We start from the raw sequence: 27,227 nt of genomic DNA on the forward strand, positions 1-27,227 counted from the left end.
TTCCCACGTGTACTAAGAGAACCTGCTCCACTTACTACTCATCGCACACCATGTTTTTCAACTATGGAGGCATTTCAGAATTGTCTGGGAGCTCTGTAAAGACACCAAATGTCTAGTCCCCACAACCTAAGCCAATCAGCATCTAGAGCACAGGTTCAACCATTTATATGAAATACTGTCCAGATAAAGTCAGTAAAGACTCAGGATGGAAAACCACTCATCTAGATTCTAATTTGTAAACATGAATAGAAACACAATTTTATAATGAACACTAAGAAAAAATGATAGACTGAAAAGTGACATTTAATTAAACAGATCAGATGAAACAAAGAAAACAGAAAACAATTTTAGTATTCTCTAAAATATCTACGAACATGCTTTGTCAAAGAGCTAGGATGATACTGAGAGGGGAAGAGCAGAAGTTATTAGTAAGGAAAAAAAGAAACAAAGCTACAAAAAAAACAAATTCTAGGGCTGGGAATATGGCCTAGTGGTAAAAGTGCTTGTCTCGTATACATGAAGCCCTGGGTTCGATTCCTCAGTACCACATATATAGAAAAAGCCAGAGGTGGCGCTGTGGCTCAAGTGGCAGAGTTCTAGCCTTGAGCAAAAAGAGGCCAGGGATAGTGCTCAGGCCCTGAGTTTAAGCCCCATTACTGGCAAAAAAAAAAAAAAAAAAAAAAAATTCTAGGTATCTGACACAGTAGTCAGGCACTGGTGGCTCATGCCTGTAGTCCTAGATACTCAGTTAAGTAGCTCCTAGCTACTGAGGACTAGCCTGGGCAAAAAAGTCTATGAGACTCATCTCTAATTAACCAGCAAAAAGTCAGAAGTGTGGACTAGGAATGTGGCGTAGTGGTACAGTGCTTGCCTAGCATGCATGAAGCCCTGGGTTCGATTCCTCAATACCACATATACAGAAAAGCCAGAAATGGTGTTGTAGCTCAAGTGGTAGAATGCTAGCCTTGAGCAAAAGAAGCTTAGGAACAGTGCCCAGGCCCTGAGTGCAAGCCCTGGGACTGGCAAAATAAAAAAAGTCAGAAGTGGAAGTGTGGCTCAGATAGCACAGTGCTGGCCTTGAGAAAAATCTAAGCACAAGAGTATGAGGCCCTGGGTTGAGTTCAAGCCCTAGTACCATAGAAAAGAGAAAGAGCGAGAGAGCGAGAGTGAAAGCAAAAGAGAAAGAGAAAGAGAAAGAGACAGAGAGAGAGAGAGAGGATACACATTATATACAACATTAAAGGTTGTAATCCTAGCTATCAAGTGCCAGCCTAGCAAATGCAAAGCTCTGAGTTCGAACTCCAGTATCACCCAAAAAGAGGCAGGCAGGAAGCCAGGCATTTGGTGACTCACAACTATAATTCCAGCTACTCAGGAAAAAAGTCTCATGGGCAAAAAGTTCATGAGACTCCAATATCCCAATCAATAGCTGAATGTAGGTGGCGTGTGCTTACATGTAATCCCAGCTATGCGGGAGGCTATTATCAGGAGAATCACATTTCCAGGCCAAATCAGGCAAAAAAGTTTGTAAGACTCCATCCCAATGGAAGAAGTTCAGTAGGACGGCACAATTCTGTCATCTCTATTATGGTGAGAACTGTAAAATAAGAGAATAGTGGTCCAGTCACAGGCCTAAGCAAAAAGTGGGAACCGGCCTAGTGCTGGTGGCTCATGCCAGTAATCCTAGCTACTCAAGAGGCTGAGGTCAGAGGATCAAAGTTCAAAGCCAATCTGGGCAAAAAAGGCCCAGTGAGACTCTTATCTCCAATCAACCACTCAAAAACAGGAAGTGGTACTGTGGCTCAAGTGGTAGAACTCTAGCCTTGAGTACAAAGAGGCTCAGAGACAGCAGCCAGGCCTTGAGGACAAGTCCCACAACTGACCAAAAAAAAGTGAGAACCTCTCTTAAAATAACCCATGGGGGAATAAAAGGCTGGAGGTATATATAGTTCAGCAATACAATGCTTGCCTAGCAAGTGTGAACCCCTAACTCAAGACATAGTACTAAAGGAAAAACAAACAAAAGGAGTGAGTAGGTAAAGAGAAATTACCAAAGAAATAATAGGACTACCAAGCACAGTGGTTCATGAGTCTAAGATCTAAGGATCTTGGTTCAAAGCCAGCCCAGGCAAGAAAGTTCATGACACTCATCTCCAATTAACTACCAGAAAACCAGAAGTGGTGCTGTGTGTCAAAGTTAATACAACATTAGCCTTGATTGAAAAAGCTCAGGGACAGTGCCTGGGCCCTGAGTTCAAACACTATGACCATCAAAAAAAAGAAAGAAAGGAAGAAAGAAAATAGAAATAATAGGACCAAATTTCTCTTACAGAAAGATCCAAGTATTAGATTGAAAGGTTCTGCAAAGTGGCTTCTAACAGTACTAAAAGAAATACTCTAAATAAAACCTGCTGGCATTTTAAAATCAAAATAAAAGAGAATACAGCAATCTAAGGTCAAGGGATGAGGGATGCTAACCACAGCGAATGGAGAACTGGACTAGTAACAGACTTCTCATCAGCAAAAACAATATGAAGTAATTTCCACAATTTGAGAGGAAATATGTTTAAATACAGAATCCAATATCTCCCTAAAACTATTACTTAGGTATGGAGAACCAAACAAAGTTATTTGGAGGGAGAGCTTTATTAATTTTATCGCCATGTATTTTTGGAGTAGGAGGGAGAAACTCAAAAGCTGTACTAGATCAAATTTAAATCCATGGGGTTGGGGTGGAAGATGACTTGGGATACAAGATGCAGTGATAAATTAAACACAAAAAAGGGGGGTGAAGGGGGAGGAGGAGAAAGAGGAGGAATGGTAAATGCCAGGCAGCGATAGCTCACACCTGTAATCCTACTCAGGAAACTGAGATCCAGAGGATGGCAGTTTGAAGCCAGCCTAGACAGAAAGCCTGAGAGACTCCATCTCCAAAATAACTAGCAAAAAGGCTGCTGGAGTGTGAGTCAAGTGGCAGAGCAAACCAAGCATGAGAGCCAGAGTTCAACCCTAGTACTGGAGAAAAGTTTTAAAAAAGACATCAAACTTACCATTAAAACTCCATAATTATTGATTTAAAAAAAGACAAGAGGTAAAATTAAACTGCTAGTAAGGATTCTTTCAAATGAGAGATATAAAATAGATATAAAATATAAAAAAAACTGAAACAAATCTGGGGACTGAAGGAGGAGGAAAAGAGAGATAGACCTTGGCTTAAAGCCTTTTATTTGTAGAGGCAACGTATATACTAATTAGATGCCTACACAGAGATTCAGATGAAGTAGAGGCCTCTTCCAGGAACTGAATGGTGCTGAAAGGCCATGTTAAACCACAGCCTCTGAAGACAGTTGGGTGATCTAAATGTTTTATCCCCATGAAATGGAAAACCATTTCAGAGTTCAAGCAGGGAGCTAGCATAATGCCGTAGGTTTCCACAAGCCCAATGAGTGAAGTGTACAGTGGATGAGAGTCAACTGAGAGCAACAGTAGCAAGAGGAAGCAAGCGTTGCTGCAGTCAGTGCCATGGGAAGGTGGTGGCAGTGGAGGGGAGGTTTCTATCTGTTGAAGATTGTCTGGCACAGTGCACCCAAGGAACAGAGTTATTAAGAATGACTCTGAGGCTTCTGATTTTAACAACTAAATCCATGAGGGAAGATCAGAAGAGAAACAGATCAGCAAGATGCCAGAGAAATGCTAAGAACCTTTTCAATGCCTTTGCTCTGGACTAATTCTAAATGCTACGATGTGCTGCAAACACCAAAGGCAATCCTCTTCTCATTCTCCTTACCAAGTAATAATCCTCCTTGTGCACATATTTTTTATGAATATTTAATGCTGTAGAATCAATGTCTCAGAGATCCATTAGACAGTGAGACTTCCATTGTCTCTAATGAAGTTCACCTCTAAAGTCCAACAAACTCTCAAGTGTAGAAACTTAAGTCCATTGCATGCAGCAAAACTGGGCAAATAGCTGGGTGCTGGTGTCTCATATCTGTAATCCTAGCTACTCAAAAGGCTGAGATCTAAGGACTGTGTGGTTGGAAGTCAGCCCATGCAGGAAAGTCCATGAGACTCTCATCTCCAATAAACTACTCAGAAAAAAGTCAGAAGTGGTGCTGTGGCTCAAGTGGTAGAGTGCTGGCCTTGAGCACAAAGAGGCTCAAAGACAGTGCCCAGGCTCTGAGTTCAAGCCCCAGGACCAGCAAAAAATCAAAAACAAAAACTGAGCAAAAAAAACCTGAGCAAATAAGAAATCTAATAAAATAGACAGTTACTCATAACTACTTCTCACTAACATTCCCTAAAGATAATTGTTTTGATCAGCTAGAGATCAGTGTAAGGTAAATAATAATCAGTATAGTGTAAAGAATAACACTGAAAAGTCAATCAGAGCCAGGTACTGGTGGCTCAGGCCTGTAATCCTAGCTACTCAGAAGGCTGAGACTTGAGGATGGCAGTTCAAAGCCTGTCTAGGCAGTAAAGTCCCTGTGAGACTCCTATCTCCAATAAATGACTCAAAAAATCTGGAAGTTGCACTGTGGCTAAAGTTGTAGAGCACTAGCCCCAGTGAGCACAAAAAGGCTCAAGGACAGCACTCAAGGCCTGAGTTCAAGCCCTAGGACTGGCAAAACAAAGTCAATTGGGCATCTCACTGAGCTGTGTGTTTGTGCACATACATACATGCATTCTCACATCCTGATTTTTCTATTATCTAGAAATGAGAGGCCTCAGGCTGGGAATGTGGCTTACTGGTAGATTATTTGCCTAGCATGCATGAAGCCCTGGGTTCAATTCCAAGCACCACATAAATGCAAAACGCCAGAAGTAGTGCTGTAGGTCAAGTGGTAGAGTGCCAGCCTTGAGCAAAAAGAAGCCTGGGACAGTGCTTAGGCCCTAAGTTTAAGCCCCAGGGCTGACCAAAAGAAAATAGTGGCGGGGGGGCTCACCTCTGCACCTGTCCATCTATGATAGAGCTCTCCAAAGTTCACAATGAAAGGCTTCAGCTCTTCATTAAATAGGAAACTCAATAACATGCCATAAAGCTGAGGTTTCCCACCACTAAGGATAAAGGAAAGTAGCTTTTCTGAGGAGAACACAGCTTAGGAACAGTAAATGCAAAGATATTTTTTAAAGGTCAACTTGGATGGAGAAAGGGTAAAGAGAAGTCAAAGTAGCAAACTTTTTTATTCTCTACACCTTCATATTGCTTTCTGGATATTACATGTATATACTTGGGTGTTACTTTCATAACTTCAAGAAGAAAAACAAAAGGCTATTATACAAAGACTACCACTTCCCAAATTCTGTAAAAGAAAAGTTAGTCCGCCTAGAGTAATGAAAAGATTGCATGTTTCGACTACAAAATAAGGAATCCTTACTACATAATTGTTTTTTAAAACTGCTGATGCAATTAATGAGTTTGTAAACATTCATGTGGCACTTGCAAGGCGCCACACAGCGCCCTCTTCTAAACCCTTCCCAACTCCCAGGCCACTCACTGTTGTTACTCATCTCCGTTCCTGCTCTGGTTGCTTCCCACCTCACCAGCCAAAAATCCACAAAGCCAGCTTCCTCTCCTCACAGAAGCAGCTGTGCACTGGACATCTGCTCTTGGAGGCCCATTTACCCCCAAGATCCCCACGTCCCAAACCAGAATCATCTTGTCCCTCAGAATGTTGCCCTTCCAGTGCTTGTCAGTTTTCTCCTCCTAGTTCTTCCTTCAATCTGACTGCTACCTGCCACAGTTAAATATCTGTTCAAGAAACAGCTCTTCTACCAAGACCACAGCATCCAAGCTCTGTGATTATTTTCCACTCAGGTTTTTCCCCAGATTATTTTTGTTGCTGCTGTTGTAAATGTTGTGTTGCCCAGACTAGCCTCGCTCTTGAGATTCTTCTGCCTCAATCTCTAGAGCGCTGGGAAATTAGGCACATGCAATCTTTCTCCATTATTACCCTGCCAAAAGGTTTTCAGGATCTCTTCCTCAAACCCTGAGCATCAAGACTAGTCATGTTACATTTTGGGTCTAGGCCTTTCCCAGCCTCCCCTCAGGTTCCCTGCACTGCAAGCTCTTGCTCTATACTGTATTACTTTAGGGTCCTGGACACAAGTATTCACTGTCCTATATTCTTAGTCTTTACTATATGGCACACTCTTCTTCTTACACATTTTATCCCACTGTTCCCTTCATGTGGCCCAGTCTTTTTGTTGGCCATACTGGGATTTGAATTCAAGACTTTATTTGTGCTAGGCAGGCACTGTACCAATTTGAACCACATCACAATCCTTTTTTTTTTTTTTTTTTTGCTTTAACTATTCCTTGGATAGGGTCTTGAGCTTTTGCTGGGGGCTGGCTTTGAACTGATCTTCTTATCTATGGCCTCCTATGTAGCTGGGAGGCCAGCAATACCCAGCTTATTGGTTGAGATGGTATCTAACTAACATTTTTGCCCCGGCAAGCCTACAACCACAATCACTGCCAACCAAGTAGCTGAGATTTTGAGTGAGCCTCTACCCTCAGCCCTCATATAGTACACTCTTACTGGTCCTTTAGGCTTCAGCCCAGGCACTTCTTTGTTAAGAAATTTTCCCTAACTACTTCGACTTCTCCTGCTCCAAATACTGGTTGGTATCCTTATGTTGGTCAGTCTGTTTTCACCATTCTCACTCATTTATAACATTGTGAATTATAATTTCATTTTACCCTACTGCATCTATTAAAAAAAAACAACTAAATTACCCGAGGCCAAGAGTCATATCTGACACTTTTTTATGGAAGGTATTTACATGAATAAATACTAGTTATATGACTGCTAGCTTACAGATTGAGTGTCTTTGACCAAAACATTCATCTTCTCAAGCTAGTACAGTAGAACCCTGGCTTTTTCTGATGCTTAGTACTCAGATTCTAGAGAAAATAATATTAAATACCGGTGTCAGGAGATCTGTCTTCTAGAGGCTGTTATCACTAACATCTAGAAGGTTGCTGCTTAACCTTGAAATTGTCAGTTAACCTACCCAGACCACTGTTTTCTCATTTATAAAGTAAAAGTACTTAACTAGCCCATGAAAACCCATTTCATTTATAAAATTCCATAATACTGGCATGCCAATAAGACATTATCACCAAATAATTTTAAGAGAATCCTAGTTTCTTTAGCACTTCAATAACTCTATCAGGGCTGGAAATGTGGTTTACTGGAAGTTATTTGCCTAGTAGGCATGAAGCCTTAGATTCCATTCCTCAGTACCACCTAAACAGAAAAATCCAGGAATGGAGCTGTGGCTAAAGTGGTAGAGTGCTAGCCTTGAGCAAAAGAAGCTCAGGGACAGTGCCCAGGCCCTGTGTTCAAGCCCTAGGACTAAAAGAAGAAAAAAAAACTATATCAAAATAATCAAAACTGGTGGAAGGAGAGAATAGGATAGTAGTTAAAAGCATGAGCTCAAAGTAGTAGAGCCTTTGCATAGTATGAGGCCCTAGGTTCAATCCTCAATAACACCCCCTCCCCCAGTAAAAAAGCATGCTGTCTTGGATGAAACCTTCCAAGGCTCAACCTCTGGTTGTGCTGCTCACTGATTGGTGTTATCCTGGCTGTGTTACCAATAATTAGCTAAATCATCAGAGTTCCTCAGCTTTTATAATGAGGTATTTTCACTTGTAAAACACAATTAGCAGTAATGTTTGTCTCATAGAGTTACTGAGAATTAGGTAAGATCACATATGTAAAATGCTAACATAATACCTTGTACAGAGAGTAAAAATCAATGCTGACTACTGTTACAATTGTAAACTATTATCTAAAAGAATTCTATCAGCAGGAGTAAGAAAAATATACCATAACATCAGAATGACAGTCACTGTTCAGAATGTACTTTCTTCCCATATCTGAAAACTGAATTTTTAAATTAAAAATGCAAAAAGGTATAAAAACAAATAAACACAATAATTTTTACTACCCCAAACTAGCCACTTATAATTGAAAACATTAAAAGTTACCTAAAGCAGGGAGAGGGAAAGGGGGAGAGGGGAGGCAGGGGAAAAATGAGGGAGGAGGTACCAAGTTGGATAAGAAATGTACTCACTGTCTTACATATGAAACTGTAACTCCTCTGTACAGCACTTTGACAATAAAGAAATGGAAAAAAAATAAGTCACCTAAAAAAACAGCTACCAGTGCATTTACAGATTGTAATATTGCTTCTTGCATCCCACTCCTTCCTTTAATATTCATTTTTCTACTTCCTTAGGGACTGCTTAACAATGATCAGTACATGAAAAATTTCTCAGTATTTGTCTGAGAAAAATTATTTCACTCACATTCTTGAATGCTAGCTTGATATCTAATGATAGTTTAGCATTATTAATAATTTAGATGTTCCCAGTGCTAGTTTTTTTTTCCTCACAAAACTTATTACCCCCTTACATGTTACATTTGTTTATGATATGTCTTACTTTCTGTGTTAGGCTCATCTAAGATGGTCTTCAATGATCTCTGCCTCCTGGTATTCATGCCCTGGTGTAACCTCTTCTCCTGGAATGTGGGCCAGACTTACTGACTCACTTCTAACAAATAAAATACAGCAGATGTGGTACAATGTCACTCCCAAGATTAGGTTATACAGGGACCATAGCTTCCATCTTGAGTGTTCTCTCTCTTCTCTCCGGGATGGTACCTCCTCTAGGAAGCCAGGAGACTTTCGCATGCAGAGGATGAGGCAGCTTGAGAGATGGGCCCTTGTGGTCAACGACTAAGACCTAGTAACCCCCACATACGTGAACTTCTCTCTTTCTAGTTAATCTTTCAGAACTGCATTCCCAACTTACAGCAACTAGTCTTATAACAGAGGTACCCATTAGGCCTTGTCCAGATGCCTGTTAGATAAGTGTTCACTGTTTTAAGGTGCTTTCCAGCTTGTTTATTATGCAGCTATAGATATCGTGCTTTTATGTATAAAACAAAACAAACAATAACATCAGATGTAACAATGTAGAATGTTTAGAAAGAAGATTGTACTGACATAGGTACAATCTGCCATGGGTACTTCCTTACCTGTCTTACAACAAACAAATTCTTACCCTTATATTTCTGAAAGCATTTCCACACTTGGAGAGTGGCTTTCCTAGATCATCTTTAAAGCTCCATTGATTTTTCCAGAACTCTGTAGTTTTATTTTATAGATTCTGCAATTATCTAACACCAAAACTGGATAGACATATATTTGAAAACATTTCAGAAGCAAGATTTTTTTTTTGCACTGTCTCTGAGCTTTTTAGCTCAGTTAATTGGAGTTAAGAATCTCACAGTGGGCTGGGAATATGGCCTAGTGGTAAAGTGCTCGCCTCATCTATACAAGGCCCTGGGATCGATTCCTCAGCACCACATATATAGAAAAAAGCCGGAAGTGGCACTGTGGCTCAAGAGGTAGAGTGCTATCCTTGAGCAAAAAGAAGCCAGGGACAGTGCTCAGGCCCTGAGTTCAAGCCCCAGGACTGGCAAAAAACAAAACAAAACAAATAATCTCAGAGACTTTCCTGCCTAGGCTGGCTTTGAACCATGATCCTCAGGTCTCAACTTCTTGAATAGCTTAGGGTTATAGGTGTGACCACCAACACCTGGCCTATTAATGGATCCAAATACATATTATTAAATATATAACTGTTTTCAATAACCACTAGCTAACCAGTAAATAATTTCTGTTGTGGTGTTCAATGTAATTATGCTTGCAATTTCAAGTTCACAAATAAGTGACTCCAAAGACACAATCAGAGAAAAAAATAAAGGAGCTCTTTATTTTACTTTAAATTTGATCTTAAAGGGCTAGTTCTGCCATGTATATGAAATGATGTCTCCCTCAGTGTACCTCACTGATTCATAAAGAAAGCATATGCCTTCCTCTGTATAATATGCCAAGGATGCAATCTTGTCCTGCCGATAAAAGGCTGGGTATATCTACCAGACATTCCAAAACTTCTGGTTTTCCTTTCAGCAGTTTTATCAATGTCAACTAAGACTGTCACATTTTTATAAACAATACAAAGTACTACTGAAAGTCTTTTGCCCTCTAGATTACAAATGCCACAGAGAATGACCCTTTCTTATTTGCTCACTGCTACATTCCAAGTGCCCAAGTGTCATGCCTGATGAATAACAGATGGTAAATAAAAGCTTGTTGAATAAGTAGACAAATAACAAAGTTTAATTTTGTAGGTATTCACCTCTCTGTTGCAGTTTTAGCCAAAAGACAATCTACATATTAAAAAATTAGTTGACTAGATGGAGACTCTGTGAAGTATTCACACATTTGAAGAACTGTCTCAAGATATTCCATTCAGTAAATGTGTTTTGAGGATGTGCCAGGCACTATGCCAGGAGCTGCAGATAGAGACAGTAAAAGCTAAAACAGCTCTCTGATTTTTCTACTTTCTGTGTAGCAGAAGAAACTTAGAACTAGAGCTAGTGGAAGATAAGCAGAAGGACATAAGCAACACACAAGGAAGTCCTTCTGGCCAGAAGGCTTCAGCTTTTTTTTTTTTTGCCAGTCTTGAGGCTTGAACTCAGGGCCTAAGCACTGTCCCTGGCTTCTTTTTTGCTCAAGGCTAGCATGCTACTCTGTCACTTGAGCCACAGCGCCACTTCTGGCCATTTTCTATATATGTGGTGCTGAGGAATCAAACCCAGGGCTTCATGTATAGGAGGTGAGCACTCTTGCCACTAGGCCATATTCCCAGCCCCAGGCTTCAGCTTTTTCAGGTCTGATGAGACTCAAGTGCAGGGGTTTCCTGGGCTAGGAAGAATGGGCTAGGGGGAGGAAGACCACTTTCCAGGGAGCAGCCCAGGAGGCTAGGCTAATGCTAAAATTGTGGCCAATAATAGCACTGCTCTAATACAAGATTTGTTCAGAACTATAATTTAGCTCAAAAAACAAATAAAAAACCATGACACAGCATACTAGGTAAACTGCACATATAAATGATATTTCACATCCATTATAACAATAGTTTTTAAAACCTAAGATTTAATAAAAATCCACATTAACACTTTAAGAAATAATCTGTTTACTAACTTTTTTCAACTGGACTCTGGCTTCTCTCAGCTACTCTTCTAAAACTACTATGATTTCAGGTTCTTTTTTTTTTTTTTTTTTTTTTTTTTTTGGCCAGCCCTGGGCCTTGGACTCAGGGCCTGAGCACTGTCCCTGGCTTCCTTTTGCTCAAGGCTAGCACTCTGCCACTTGAGCCACAGCGCCACTTCTGGCCGTTTTCTGTATATGTGGTACTGGGGAATCAAACCTAGGGCCTCATGTATACGAGGCAAGCTCTCTTGCCACTAGGCCATATCCCCAGCCCGATTTCAGGTTCTTTAATAAAGCCTCCAAGTTGCTCATCTCATCCTAGAAATTAACCTGAAAAAGTAAAAATTCTCTTTTCATTTCCATAAAGAAAACAGACAACAGTAGGAAAACTAAATGCCTGAACAATACAAATGAACAATACTTATAAGGCAACATATACATAAAGTACTTGAATGTTCAATACAAAAACCAATCCTTTCAAAGGGATGATATAAACAAACAATTAAAAATAATTTTTGACGAGGAGAAATGTTTAAGGTACACTTGTAAAATATTATAAATAATTTTACAGATTATACAACATGAAAAAATAGTTATGACAAGTAAAAACTACAAATGTATCCAATTCTAACCATGTAAATATTATACTCATGAACAAAAGCTAGAGGAAAAAAATAAAGTTTAGGGCTGAGAATATGGCCTACTGGTAAAGTGCTTGCCTCGTATACATGAAGCCCTGGGTTCGATTCCTCAGCACCACATATATAGAAAAAGCTGGAAGTGGCGCTGTGGCTCAAGTGGCAGAGTGCTAGCCTTGAGCAAAAAGAAGCCAGGGACAGTGCTCAGGCCCTGAGTTCAAGCCACAGGACTGGCAACAAAAACAAAAACCAAACAAAAAATAAAGTTTATTTTAGTGTTGGAATTACTTCTTTATTTAAAATTTCTATTCACTGTTTTACAATGAATGTATCAAAAGCCAAAATAGTTAATTCATTATGAGCATAAGAATTTGTCCATTAACAAGACATGAAATAGAAAGGAAGCATAGTTGATTTAATGTTCAATTGGTTCTTTGTCTTTTATAAAGCTTTTTTAAGTTTATAAACAACCAAAAGCAAAGATAATGAGATTCATGTTGTGAAAAGTCCTTAACATCTGTGGAACATAAAAAGGACTTTGTACAACAGTTGCTTATGAACTTTGGGTAAAAGCAAAACTAAATTTCTGGATTCTATTTTGCTTTTCACCTTATTTGATCTCACTTAACATCAGTCATGCCAAGTTGAAATTTCTCCTCCCCCCTTTCTTTTGCTTCCCCTTCAAGTTCATAGATGTGAAGGAAAGAAAAAACTACACTGCTGCTCTGTTACAGTCCTCTCCTGTTCTTTCAGCAATGCATAAAATGTGGCCCTCTGGAATCAGTTAGTTTGTTTTTTGGTCTTTCAGCTAAAATCAAATGTTGAATGGGTCAAAAAGAAAGATGTGAGGAATATCCAACTACTATCTGTCACCACCAGTGTCACTAGAACTGAAGTGACCAAGGGCCAAGAAATCTAGGTTCAAGTTCTCCATGGAAATAATCTACTTACCCCCAAAGAGGTGGGGTCACAACAAAGTCCCTAGCATACAGTGATAATCAAGAAATTTCTTATCTTTTTATCTCACCTTATGTGTACACACACACACACACACACACACACACACACACACACACACAGAGAGTTCCTGCTCATTGTGATACTACATGGGTTCATATGGCTCATATCTCCAGAGGCATTCTCTACCTCTCTACCTCTTCACACTACGCTGTAACCCAGACAGGCTTGTCCTTAGGGATTTTACCTGCAGGTCCTTGTCCTTTGACCTCTTGTAAGATTTGCTAATCCTAAATCCCAGAAAGAAGCCAGGGATGAAAAAGGGGAATAAGGCTGGGAGAATTCAGTTCACTTGGTCAGCTTGTACACCTCAAGCAAACATCACTGGATCCTCTTGAGATGGTCTTTTCAAATGACATCCCTTCTAGCTTCTGATAACCACTTTTATCCATTGCCTCTTTGGAGCTATGGGTGTAACAGATTCTACATCACTGAAACCTAAAGTTCCTGCACCACCTCTATGGTAGTGCATTTGACAACCATCTCTTTAATCTCTCCTGGAATTATTCTAAATTAATAACAGTAAACTTTCCTGTCAGGATTTTGCCTGATAAAATCTTACTTCCAACATTCCAGAATCAGGACAGAGAGAATAGACAATGCTTAAGTTCATCTCAGACTGAAATAAAGAAACATATATATATATACATACATATATATACATATATATATATGATTAAGTCCTAATGATTTTAAGTGCCAGATTCCTAAGGCTACTTTGTACTCCCCAGTAGGGCCCCAAAGCTAAGCCACTCTCCTCAGAACCCATGGGATTAATATCATGCTTAACCTCTTCTGGGCCTCTCACTAGACCATCTTATATTTTCAAGCTGAAGTTCGGTCTCAGTCAATAAATTGCATCTCAGGCAAGTACCAGTGGCTCATGCTTGTAGTCTTAGATTTTTTTTGTGGTTTTTTTTTTTTTTTTTGGCCAGTCCTGGGACTTGGACTCAGGGCCTGAGCACTGTCCCTGGCTTCTTTTTGCTCAAGGCTAGCACTCTGCCACTTGAGTCACAGCGCCACTTCTGGCCATTTTCTATATATGTGGTGCTGGGGAATTGAACCCAGGGCCTCATGTATACGGGGCAAGCACTCTTGCCACTAGGCCATATCCCCAGCCCCGCTTGTAGTCTTAGATACTCTGGAGGCTGAGATCCAATGATTGTACTTTGAAGCCATCCATAGCAGGAAAGTTCATGAGACTTTTATCTCCAATTAACAGCAAAAAGCCAGAAGTGGAGCTATGGCTCAAGTGATAGAGCTCCAGCCTTGAGAGAAAAAGCTAAGGGACAGTGCCTAGACCCTGAGTCTAGGGACCCCCAATACTGATGTGCACACACATACATACATATGCATGTGCCTACATTCACACGGTCTCATTTGTTTTTTGAGTTAATAATGGTGTCCAATACAGAGTAATTTTGGTAGTGAGGAAGAAACAGCAGCCTCCCTAATGCCCATCCTCTAACTGTACTACCACTTCAAGATTTGGGAAAAACACATACAAAGTAGATTCTCCAAAGCAAGAAAGAGCCAGAAATGAACACATCTGTCTGCCAGTCCAATTTTAACTACAATAGCCACATTCTCCTTCCCAAAGGGAAGTAAAAGGGAACGCTCCCTAATTTAGCCTTAGCCCATCATGATGCATCAGACTTTTACTGATCTTAAGATGGACTTTAGAGGTCTAGAGTAGCCCTAGTCATTCCAGGACAGAACTCAGGGGTTTAATTAACTTCTTTTTTAACTAGGTCTAAAGATATAGAACCAAGGTCCTCAGCTCTAGCTATCAGCACTGACCAGATGCATAGTCTCTTAAAGATGTTCTGATGAGTTGAGAACATCTTGGGTTTTTTATTTTACATTTTAATTAAGAGTACCAGAGAGATATGTACTCCATGAAGGACACAAAAACGGAGTTGTACACAGAACTTTACCAGCAGAAAGGTGCTAAGTGAGTACGTAGTTAGGCTCAGTGGCTCAAGCTTATGATCCCAGTTACTTGGAAGGCAGAGACAGGATTTGAGGTCCGACTAGGCAAAAAGTTTTCCAAACAACAGCCCAGATAGCAGCTCCATCTCAAACAACAGCTGGGTGCAGTGGTGCCAGCCTGTCATCCCCAGCATCCCAGGGAAACACAGCTAAGAGGATCCAGAGCACTACCTCAAAAATAACCAATATCAAAATGGGCTGGAGGTGGAACTTAAGTTGTAAAGGAGCTGCCTAGGTACTGAGTCCAATCCCCAGAGCTGCACCTGCAAAACCACAATCAGTATAATGGCGTGCTCAGAGCCCATGCTCTATAAAGCATGAGCTAAGTCCCAGAATTTCCGAGCGTCCACTCCTCTCTCACGGAAATGAGGCCAACTGCACTACTGTTACTGGTATTCTTATGAACGCCAAGTTGTTGCATGACATTATGTGATGTGTGCCCTGGGCACAGTGACTGTGAGTGCTATAAGGGCTCGATCAATACTCTTGCCATCAGAACCATCCGAAGAAGGTTAAGTCTACTTTAGCAGGAAGTTAAATTCTGTGATTTTACTGGTGTTTTTACCTGAACCTCAAGACTTAAAAACCTTCATATTCTTAAAGGGAAGTACACTACATTATCACCAAATGTAAAAACAAACAAAAAACAAACAGGGAAACCATGTTAAGAAGATCACTGAGATTAAAATATTCCACTAACTAGATATTTAAAAACCTACACAGAGGGAGGAATTCTGCAAGGTAAGTTTCAGCCAAGGTTAAGTTCAACAAGGAACTGACCCATTAGAAAAGTCTAACAAAACTTTGGGATGGTCTATTAATATTATACAGAATTAAAGAAAAATGTTACCTCTGAAGAAACTAGAGATCCAAAGTCTGAAGAGAAGTATTTGGAGATAAAAGGGAGGATAGTTGTTTTTTGTGGGTATTTTGTTTTGTTTTTGCCTTTCCTGGGCTTGAACTCAGGGCCTGTGTGCTGTTCCTGAACTTATTTGCTGAAGGCTAGCATTCTACCACTTGAGCCATAGCTCCACTTCTGGGTATAGTTTATGTAGCTGAAAGGTTGGATATGTTGCATATGATAGAAAAGGTTCGCTCTGCAAGTCCAGTGGATCAAAGGTACCAAGACATAGACTGTGGTTTCCTTTAAGAATGTTGTTGAGGAAACAGAGGCTCTCTCTATAAAAACAGGAGTTGCAGGCATACCAGAAAACTCCATAGTAATTTCCTTAGACAATAATCCTAATGTCTTAACACTAGAAATACATAGGTGGTGATCAATACAGCATAGCTGTTATGTTCCAGTGTTTCTCACCATAACAAAATCCCTTGAGAGCAATATGAGGCTCCAGTTTAATCCACTGTTACATATACATAGGCAGTTTTATTCCACTTGAGAGGTATTCTAGTTATAAATAAATAGCTACCCTGTAATGTTTTTCCTTTAAAAAATTAGACTACTACTAATAAAAAGGCACAAGTACACTTTATTGCATTATTCTGAGTAACAGTCTGAGAGTTTCATTTAATCAAAAGTACCATTGCTTTTTGCTTTGTTAGGCTCAGAAAAGAACCTCAAGAAAGAGCCTAAAAATCACAACTACTGGGAAGAAAGTAATTCAGTATTTTATTTTCTTTGTTCACCTGCCATAAAAGATACAGTGGAAAAAGAAGAAAGATACAGGCCGGGTGCCAATGACACCCACCTGTAATCCTAGCTACTCAGGAGGTTAAGATCTGAGGATAGAGGTTCGAAGCCAACTGAGTAAGAAAGTCCATGAGAACTCTTATCTCCAATTAACAACCAGAACCAAAGCTATGGCTATGACTCAACTGGTAGAGTGCTAGCCTCAGGTGAAAGTGCTCAGGCTCTGAGTTAAAGCCCCAAGACTGACAGAAGAAGGCGGGGTGGGGGGGAGGGGGGAGGAGGAGGGGGGAGGGGGAGGGGGAGGGGAAGGGGAGGGGAAGGGGAGGGGGAGGAGGAGGAGGAGGAGGAGGAGGAGGAGGAGGAGGAGGAAAGACAATGACAACGAAGAAGAAGTTACAGAAGACAGAAAGGACCCAAAAGAGTAGTAAAGCATTTGAAAGACAAGCATGAGACTTTAGTGACATTAACTACCCCCAACCTTACTGAAATTCCAAATATTTGACTTGTGTACCTAAGTGTACGCTGTACTATCTCTTCTCATCTCTTCTTTTTCCTTCATAATGAGCTGGTTAGCTGGAGGTAAGGACATAAAGGCAAAAGCTTGTCTTTCATTCAGTCTATTTGCTATCTTCCATGTCTATCACAATCCAGCACAAGAGAACATTAGTGCTCATCACCATGGAGGCAATTGTAAAGTTAAATTCTGAATTGTGAAATCACAAAATACAAGACACACATAACAGGTTTCAGACTGTGAAACTGAAAATTACCAGAGGAAAACCGAAGTCTTTAGAAACTCTTTAGAAACTCTTTTGTAGCAATTCTCATTCTTAAGTCATTTTCTTTCCCTTTAGAAGATGGGCACAATTACTGATTCTTTCAAAAACTAATTTATTCTGTTCACAGATTTTATACCCGAATTCCAGCCTTCAGACCTAGTGAGAAATGAATGCCCTATTATAGGACATACAATCAGGTATAGACACCTTCATAATGAAATGTGGCTTTCACCTGAACTGAAAGCAATCACTGGCCTAGATCACAAAGTATTCTGTTGTAACCCTATCCTTTAAGCACTGTTAGCTGGAAAGTCAAGTAAGTAAACAGGGCGCTAAGTGCCATCATAGAGGTGTCCACTTTATGCTTAATGAGAAATGGAAAGGAGACACGGCGCCTAACATGGCCAGAGGGTGGGGGTCAGTAGGCTTTCTGGAGGAGAGGGCATTTGAGATAAAGATGGAAAAACTGGATGAAGAAATAGAGGGTTCATTCTATGCAGGTGGACATGGAGGAATCCTAGGAGGACCAAGCCTGGAAAATGCAATCATCAAGATTGGTTTAAGCATTTGGAAAACAGAGGGGCAAAAGAGACATCAGAGCAAAGGAAGAGAGCATGTTGAGGCTGTAAACAGACTCACTGTGAATGGATACCACCAGTAAAAGGCCTCAGCTTGGCTAACCAGAGAGGGACTTTAGGTGTCCCTTGCCTGAGACATTTCAGTGAGCTGGCACTGACAGAGGCCAATGCACAGAGGACTGAATTGCAGACAGTGAAGGGTAGAGCATAGATGTGACTTCAACAAGGAGATGGCTAAGCAGAAACAAAGGATGGAGTTTTATTTTCCTGCCTAAATCTCTGTCCTGAGCTCGTCATCTTAGTTTCTTGGGTCAATTCTTTTTTTTTTTTTTTGTCCAGTCCTGGGCCTTGGACTCAGGGCCTGAGCACCGTCCTTGGCTTCTTCCTGCTCAAGGCTAGCACTCTGCCACCTGAGCCACAGTGCCCCTTCTGGCCGTTTTCCATATATGTGGTGCTGGGGAATAGAACCCAGAGCTTCATGTGTAGGAGGCAAGCACTCTTGCCACTAGGTCATATTCCCAGCCCCTCTTGGGTCAATTCTTTTGCCTCACTATAACTAGTTTACCCTTTGGCCTTTCCTCTATTTTTCAAATTATAAATTGGATCATCTTACCACCCACTCAAAATGGGTTTCTGCTGTTTTTAGAATAAATCTAATTCCTTGCCAAGGCCAGTAAGCTCTTGGATGACATAGGCCCTCCTTTGCCTTTTCTCATCACCTCTCCCTCCTGCTTATCTTTATCAATCTGGCCTCCTTTTAGTCCAGGAACCCTCTAAGCAAGTTTCTGGCTTTCATTGCTCCTTCTGCCTGAAAATGTCTTGTTCTGTCTTCCTCCTCTAACTGAAACAATCAAAGGTGAGATCATCTAGCAAGGAAAAGGCCACCACAAAGTCCTCCAAGCTATGCCCAGGTATTCAACAACTAACTTCAGAGCCAGGTTACCCAGTCCTTCAAACAGAGTAATTCCTGAATCTTACCCCCAGGGACCTTAATATCCAAATACTCAGCCTTATCTTATTTCTCTGCTAGTAGTTGCACGGCCTTTGTCAAAGCAGCATCTCATCAATTTTCTTGCCTCGAAGAAAACAACAGCATCTGTCTCTCAACTGATAGGAAGCTCACCTCACAAGGTTTATGAAAATCTTAGTTCTAACATCTCCCCTGGGGCTGGGGATATGGCCTAGTGGCAAGAGTGCTTGCCTCATATACATGAATCCCTGGGTTTGATTCCCCAGCACCACATATACAGAAAATGGCCAGAAGTGGCGCTGTGGCTCAAGTGGCAGAGTGCTAGCCTTGAGCAAAAGGAAGCCAGGGACAGTGCTCAGCCCCTGAGTCCAAGGCCCAGGACTGGCAAAAAAACAAAACAAAACAAAACATAACATCTCCCCTGACTTGGAGGTGCCTCTCTTACCTTGATGAGGAAACTTTAGGCCTCTCAGCCCTGGTCATTATTCACCAAGGCAAAAGGAGTGGTTGCTCCATTCTTTCCTGAAGCTATGCAGGTCCTTTTTTCTTTTTCTTTTTCTTTATTTTTAATTGCTGGTACTGTACCACTTAAACCATGCCTCCACTTCTGGCTTTTTTTTTGCTGGTTATTTAGAGTTAAGAACTGCTCTGATTTGTCTGCCTAAGCTTCCTCTGAATGGACATTCTCAGATCCCAACCTCTTGAGTAGCTAGGATTAGAGCTGTGAGGGCTGGGGATATGGCCTAGTGGCAAGAGTGCTTGCCTTGTATACATGAGGATTAGAGCTGTGAGTCATTGGTGTCCTGCCTCAGAAAATGTCTACTAATACTGGCTACTGAAGTTTCATCAGGGTTTTCTACTACATAACACAGTGTTTCTCTTGGTATACAGGCCAAATTCAGATAGATGATGGAAAGAAAAAGAAGGGGAGGAGAAGGAGGAGGAAGAGGAAGGAAGAGAAAAGAAGAAGGAAGTGGAGGATCCTTATGGTAAAGAAGGAAGTTTATACAAAAGCCTGGAGCTAGGATTAGGTATGGCCTAATGATACTACTTCCATTTATAACATTACTTACCCTCTCCAAAGAATATTAAATATGTTTCTCATTTGACACACCACCATTACCTCTCCTTATTGTTGCTGTTATTATATAAGTGGTTTACAACTGAAAAGACAGACTTAGAGATGTAAGCCACTAGTAAATGGAGGAGCCAAGACTGAGCCACAGGACTACTGACTCATAGTCTAATGGCATTGCCACTACAGCATCTGGTCTCTCAAAGTCACATTCCAGTACTACCTCAGAGACACTCTTGGCTGCCATACAAGGGTACTGCAATGAAACAAAAAGGGTAGGTAGTCTGGTAGACCTTGCCAGTGATTGTGGAGTTTATACACATCAGTCTGTGGTGTATCACCAGTTCACAACAGGGGCAATAACAAACTCCCACTTCCAAGCTCTACAACAGTCATTTGATACGTTCTCCTCTCTTCAAAGACCTTACTGTACCATCTCCCCTTGGTCATCAATTGGTGCCAAAGGTCCACTTCACAAAGAAAATAGAAGCTTTTACTAGGGCAAAACCTCCAAACTTCCACATCCACAGAGTCCTCTGTATTCCCAAATAACCTTTCCTCTTTCTCCATCAAATGGAAAAGTCTTCCTTCTCTGGCAATACTACCGACCATCCCCATGTATGTCCCTCCCTAATTAATTATATACTTTTTGCCTTCCTTGAATATTCTCCTTCTCTCATGCTAGGGATCAAATCTGCCTTCTTTCAACAAGTTAGAGTCTCTTTCCTCCTGAAATCACTTCCTCCTCATACCCTCACACTTTCTGGAAGGGCCCCTTTCAAGAAGCAGTGGAAGCAAACACACATCTCCACCTCATCCATCTACCTAATGTGGGACACTAAAACAGTCACCTCCAATGATATCTCTTAGGAGCTAAATTCATAGAGCAATTTTGAACATTTTCTGTATGGCATTTGGCACTGTTAGCATTCCCTCATTCCAGAAAATTCTCCTCTTTGTTGATTACCATGATACCACTCATCTGACCTCCCACTCTCTGTCTATGCCTTCTTGTTTTCTCTATAGGTTCCTCTTCCTCCACCCCTCCCTTCCAACGTTGTTTTTTGTTTTGTTTTGTTTTGTTTTTGCCAGTCCTGGGGACTGGACTTAGGGCCTGAGCACTGTCCCTGGCTTCTTTTTGCTCAAGGTTAGCACTCTGCCACTTGAGCCACAGTGCCACTTCTGGCTGTTTTCTGTATATGTGGTGCTGGGGAATTGAACCCAGGGCTTCATGTATATGAGGCAAGCACTCTTTCCACTAGGCCATATTCCCAGCCCTCAACGTTTTATTTCAAAAGTCCCATCCTTGCCAGGTGTTGGTGGCTCACACCTGTACTCCTAGCTAGTCAGGAGGCTGAGATCTAAGGATCGAAGTACAAAGCCAGCATGGGCTGAAAAGTCACTGTGAGACTTGTATCTCCAATTAACCACTCCAAAATCAGAAATGGAGCTGTGGCTCAAAGTGGAAGAGCACTAGCCTTGAGCACAGGGGCTCGGACCCTGAGTTTGAGCCCCATGACAACAAAAAGAAATTTTTTAAGTTCCACCCTTAACACTTCATCTTACTTTACTTACTCTAGTCTCTCAGCTTAAAATCCCCATGAGCATAGCTTCAATGACAGCTACACACTGGGGTTTTCCATAATGATGTATATCCTGTCTAGACCATTCATGTACTCTCCATATCCTGGGAAAGTTTGACTGATGGTAGTTCACCCTGGATTCCATGGGTACCTCAAGTTCAAGGTGGCTAAAGCCACAATGAGCACCTTGTCTACCACCCTTCCTGGAGGGATAATAACATTAATTGAGTCCAGGTTCTCCAGAGAAAAAAGCAATACAAAACATACCAGTGTGCACACACATGCATAGCTATTCATACATGTATGCATAGTAAGACATGTCCGGCTCATGTAATCTTCAGAACTGACAAATCTGGAATCCACAGGACAGACCAGCAGGCTAGTAATTCAGGCAGGAATTGATGTTGAAGACTTGGGCTATTCCTCAATTAGAGCAGGCATCCCTGGAGACAGGGTCTAGATTTTTCACCTCTATATCCTCTGCATCTTGCACAGTCTGATTGACACACAGCAGAAGCTCAATAAGTGTTGGATTCTGAACAATTGGTCATGAAATGAAATGTTATTAAATGAGATAGAATAACAGGCTGTGGAGGGCTCTGAATAATGTCAGAGTGGAGACAAAAAACAAGGACTATGCTATAGATCAAGACAGAGCCCTTCTGGGGCATTCATTTGCCATAATTACATGACCATCACACCAATGACTGAATGAGGACCATCACATAAGAGAGAAGTATATTCACCTAGTACTTTCTTTGAATGTCTCAATAACCCTTTAAAGTTGGCATGGCAAAAATAAGGCCACTTTTTATGAGGAAATTGAGGTTAAGAAAAATTAAGAGTCTTGTCTACGTTACTACAGAAAATATCTAGAATGAAAGTCCTAGTTCTTTAGTGATATGCAGGTAAGAGGAACAATTAAAAAAAAAAACAACAGAAAGGCAGCTGGGCATCAGTGGCTCATGCTGCTCAGGAGGCTGAGAGCTGGGAACTGCAGTTTGAAGCCAGTCCAGGCAAGTCCATAAGACTCTTATCTCCAATTAACCCCCGCAAAGCCAGAAGTGAATGGCTCAAGTAGCAGAACATTAGCCTTGAGTAAAAAAAAAAAAAATAGCCCAAGGATGGTGCCCAGGCCCTGAGTTCATGACTCAGGACTAAAACATACACACACACACACACACACACACACACACACACACCCCACAGAAATTCACATTAAAAGAGAACCTTCTATTATTTATACTTTTTTCTTTCATTATATCGCTCAGATTTTTTTTTTTTTGCCAGTCCTGGGCTTGGACTCAGGACCTGAGCACTGTCCCTGGGTTCTATTTCTGCTCAAGGCTAGCACTCTGCCACTTGAGCCACAGCGCCACTTCTGGCCATTTTCTATATATGTGGTGCTGGGGAATCAAACCCAGGGCTTCATGTATACGAGGCAAGCACTCTTGCCACTAGGCCATATTCCCAGCCCATCAGATTAATTTTTGTACTGGGGTATAACAGCATGTATTCAACCATTAAATCATCATATATTCATTGTAATAAATTTCTACTTATAGGGTAAATACTCAGAAGCACTATCTTCTGTAATAATGCTAGTATTACTAAATTTACTTTTAGAAATGACTAAGTAGCCCTACGCACTCAAAACTTCACTGATTTTCTTATTTATTACTAATAAACATTGTAATTGGCAAAGTTTAATAATATGTGGTTCATCTATTGTATGGGGGACACCATGGTATTAGCCACAAAGTGATAGAAACTCTTCATTAGCTATTCCTTCAAAATAAGACAGGGCTGATTCTCTTCACCTATATTTGCATATATAGTAACTTTACCTTTTCAAACCTCTTTTCTGTATAGTCTCATTTAAGTATTACAAAAATCTTATAAGTCAGGGCAGCTCCTTCTTATTTCAGGTAACAGAAAACAGAGACAAATGTCTAAGGTCACAAAATTGGTAAAAAGTAGAAGTAGGACTGGACACTAGGCCTTTCTACCCCAGGCCTATGCATTCTACAAAGCTATCATGGCTTCCTGACCATGGACTTCCCATACTGTAGGTACATATAGCCAGGAAAGGAACAAGTCCGATTTCCTATCTATTGGTGTCCAGCATAGTACCTGTTTTGTAGTTGGTACACAGAGGTATATTTTTGGTGAATTATTTAATTCATTGTTTGGCATGGCTTTAAGTCCTTTGTATAGGAAATACAATATCACCAAGTATTTGGCTTTTTAAATGTTATTGGCAGCTCATCTTCAGTAGAGAGAGAGAAAAAAAAAAGAAGGAAGGAGAGAAGGCAATCTAGCTATTAGCATTTTCAAGAATAAACCAAAAGGAATGTCATCTTTTCTAAACTGTTTCTCAGAGAGATCAGTATTCTGAACTAGGATCCCATTATGCCATGAAAGATAGCAATGGTATGAATTTCAGTTTCCTGACAAATTAAGAGTTGAACTGACTGGGAAGGTGAAAGAGTGAGAACAGCAGTAACACAGGAAAGACAGGACTCATTCATACCAGTAACCATTTGCAAGGCTAGCATGATGATCTGGCCATAGCTACCTACCATGACATATAAGGGACTTGCCAAAGGAGGACTCATCCAAGGGAGCACATATCAGTGACAGAGAAAGTCACTCTTCCTGGAAGATGCAGCTTGCAGACAGGCCAAACCCAGGAACTAGACATACAGAAGCCTGAAGTAGAAAGAGCTACTTTGACCGTGACTTCACAGCTTTTGTATAAATAGGTCCCTCTGTGCTTAGCCATGCTACAGCAAGGGAGACAGAGGAGTAGATGACCACTCTCCATTTACCAAAGTCTTTTCCCACAGGACACTCCTGCCTATATCATTAAGCATCCCTAAAGAAGATACTCAGAAATGAGCCAGGCATGGTAGCAAATATCTTTAATCCCAGGACTCAGGAGGTGGAGGTAGGAGGATTGTGTGGGAGAAGTTAAAGAGACTTTATCTCAAAAACAAATATAAAAGCTCAGAAAGAATGGCATTGCCCCATTCGTAAGGAAAGGAAGGACTTGGAAAAAATTATACTAAGTGAAGTGAGCCAGACCCAAAGAAACATGGACTCTATGGTCTCCCTCATAGGGAATAATTGGCACAGGTTTAGGCAAGTCACAGCAGAGGATCACAAGAGCCCAATAGCTATATCCTTATGAACACATAAGATGATGCTAAGTGAAATGAACTCCATGTTATGGAAACAACTGTTATATCACTGCTGTAAGTACTTTCAACATACCATGTGAAACCGTAGCTTCTATTGTTGATGATCGTCTTGTATCCCCTTCCTGTGGTTGTACCCGCACTATCACTGTAACTTATCTGAGTATACTGGATACTGTGTATACTGGTATTAGAACTAGGGAAGTGAAAGGGCATATCAAAATCGAGAGACAGGGCTGGGGATATAGCCTAGTGGCAAGAGTGCCTGCCTCGGATACACGAGGCCCTAGGTTCGATTCCCCAGCACCACATATACAGAAAACGGCCAGAAGCAGCGCTGTGGCTCAAGTGGCAGAGTGCTAGCCTTGAGCGGGAAGAAGCCAGGGACAGTGCTCAGGCCCTGAGTCCAAGGCCCAGGACTGGCCAAAAAAAAAAAAAAAAAAAAATCGAGAGACAAAGGATAAAAAGACAAACGACTCCGAAAGCAATACTTGCAAACCATTTTGTGTAAACCAACTGAACAACTCATAGGGGGAGAGGGAGAGGGGAAGGGGAGGGGGAATGAGGGAGGAGGTAACAAACAGTACAAGAAATGTACCCAAGGCCTAATGTATAAAACTGTAACCTCTCTGTACATCTCTTTGACAATTAAAAAAATAATAATAAGGTACCTCTAAAAAACAGAAAGTGCTGGGGGAATAGTTCTAGTGGTAGAGCACTTGGGGGTTCAGTCTTCAGTACCAGAAAAAAAATCTGGTCACAGTGTTTCATACCTGTAATCCTAGCTACTTGCTCAAGAAGCTTAGATGGCAAAGATCATGGTTTGAGGCCAGCCCAGGCAAAAGTTCACAAGACTCATACCATCTCAACCAATAAAAAGCCAGGGGTGGGGGCATATACTTGTGATCCCAGCTAAATAAAAATCCTAAAAGTTGGTCCAAAGGCTGTGGGTTATTGTTAAGCTGTTTAACATAAAAATCCTAAATAGGAGGATCTAAGTCCAAGCCAGCCAAGATAAACATATATTCTCAGTCTCCTCCCCTAGAGATTCCAGTTCAGTGGGAAATATCCATAGATAATTTTCATGAACAGTTTAGAAATAGAGTACTACATGCCATCAGTACTGCCCACATAAATCAAGTGTCCTTCATAGGAAAAATCAAACTGGACCAAGGCTGACTTCTTACAGAGGCCTTACAACCAGCTCATGCTTTACCACCTCCCTCAGGCAAAAATCCCTGATGCAGGCTGGGAATATGGTCTAGTGGTAAAGTGTTCGCCTCGTATACATGAAGCCCTGGGTTCGATCCCCCAGCACCACATATATAGAAAAAGGCAGAAGTGGTGCTGTGGCCCAAGTGGCAGAGTGCTAGCCTTGAGCAAAGAGAAGCCAGGGACAGTGCTCAGGCCCTGAGTCCAAGCCCAAGGACTGGCAAAAAAAAAATCCCCTGATACTCTGAGGCTCCTACAGAAGAGGACCCCGTCCCACCACTGATATCTATTCTACCTCATTCACTGAAGATCTGGCCCACCTTCCTTTTCTTTACCCTGAGCACCTTGCAATCCTTCTGATAGCTTCTCCAAATATCTCCAGCTGCCCAGTTATCTAACTGCTTCAAATTCAGCCATCTTTGCTGAGTTTACTTCACTTCAGCACTTCATGTCTGCAGCAAAACATGGGAGTCTGTCATGCCCAGTTATTAATTGCTCCAACTCTGAAATCTTCCATTCACATGTTCCTCTAACCACATCTTCCTATGACTCCATCACTCCAATACACCCAGTCGACATCATCAACACCTTTGGTTCTTGTCTCCCTGCCATCCAGCTTAGACACCCAATGAATCATGCTAATCACCACTGTCCTGCCACTCACCCCTAGCAAACCCCATCTCTGGTTCAATACAAACATATCCCTCTCTGATCCTAGAACCAGGCAGTTGAATGCTATCAATGTCCCAATCAATCCATGGTCTTCTATTTCAATGGAGTCCTGCATGTTATCTGAAGATCACCAACATCCTTTCAAGCCCATTTTCCCTCTTTCTGATTAACCATTTGTCAAACCTTCTTCTTTGTCCACTGGCATCTTGTTACTTATTCTTAGCAGATAGCTTCACAGAGATGATGGAAGCCACCAGAATGGTATTCGTTCAGAAACTATCCCACCAGAAAATATGGCTGTGTTCAGGTACTCCATCTTGAGTGCGATCAAGTCCATAGGGTTATTTGAAGTAAGCCCTCCCATATGAATCAATTGTTAAAGTACACAATATGATGAAGGGTACCTTTCTAGTAAAAGGAAAATAAAAGAGTGTGTCTTGCTTCTTGAAAGCTCTGAGCTGGGGCATGACTCAGTAGTAGAGTACTTGTGGTAGAATGTTTTCTTGGCATGTGGAAGCCCTAGGTTCAGTTCTCAGTATGACTAAAAAAGAGAGTGAAAGAGAAATAAATCTGTACTCAGAATCCTAACAATAGGAAACAATGTTAAAAGAAAAAAGTTCCCCTCTTTTCTCATAATCATATGACAAGCCTAAAGCCAAACATAAAGTTAGAGTGTGTATCAGCAGAACACTTATAAATCCTGAGCCAAACAATTCCCTGACAAATTTTTTATGTTGGTACTGGGGCTTGAACTCAGGACCTAGACACTATCCCTGAGTGTTTGTGCTCT

General features: G+C 41.1%; 1 protein-coding gene across 8 annotated transcripts in view; it reads right to left on the reverse strand.

The window, feature by feature from the left end:
* The window catches only part of Zhx3 (zinc fingers and homeoboxes 3), a 98,048-nt gene that overhangs the window by 64,643 nt on the left and 6,178 nt on the right, over window positions 1-27,227 (reverse strand). For 3 of the 8 annotated variants that reach the window (XM_048349328.1, XM_048349336.1, XM_048349332.1), the window contains exon 1: window positions 26,061-27,195. The exons of 1 other annotated variant lie outside the window; for it this stretch is intronic. The gene's annotated coding sequence lies outside the window, so the exon portion shown is untranslated. Of the gene's footprint in view, window positions 1-8,452; window positions 8,942-9,604; window positions 10,495-11,060; window positions 11,082-26,060; window positions 27,196-27,227 lie in introns of those variants that run through there. 4 more of the 8 variants (XM_048349330.1, XM_048349333.1, XM_048349331.1 and 1 more) reach the window with 4 other exon arrangements.

Source organism: Perognathus longimembris, chromosome 6, assembly GCF_023159225.1.
Source record: "Perognathus longimembris pacificus isolate PPM17 chromosome 6, ASM2315922v1, whole genome shotgun sequence".
NCBI lineage: Eukaryota > Metazoa > Chordata > Mammalia > Rodentia > Heteromyidae > Perognathus > Perognathus longimembris.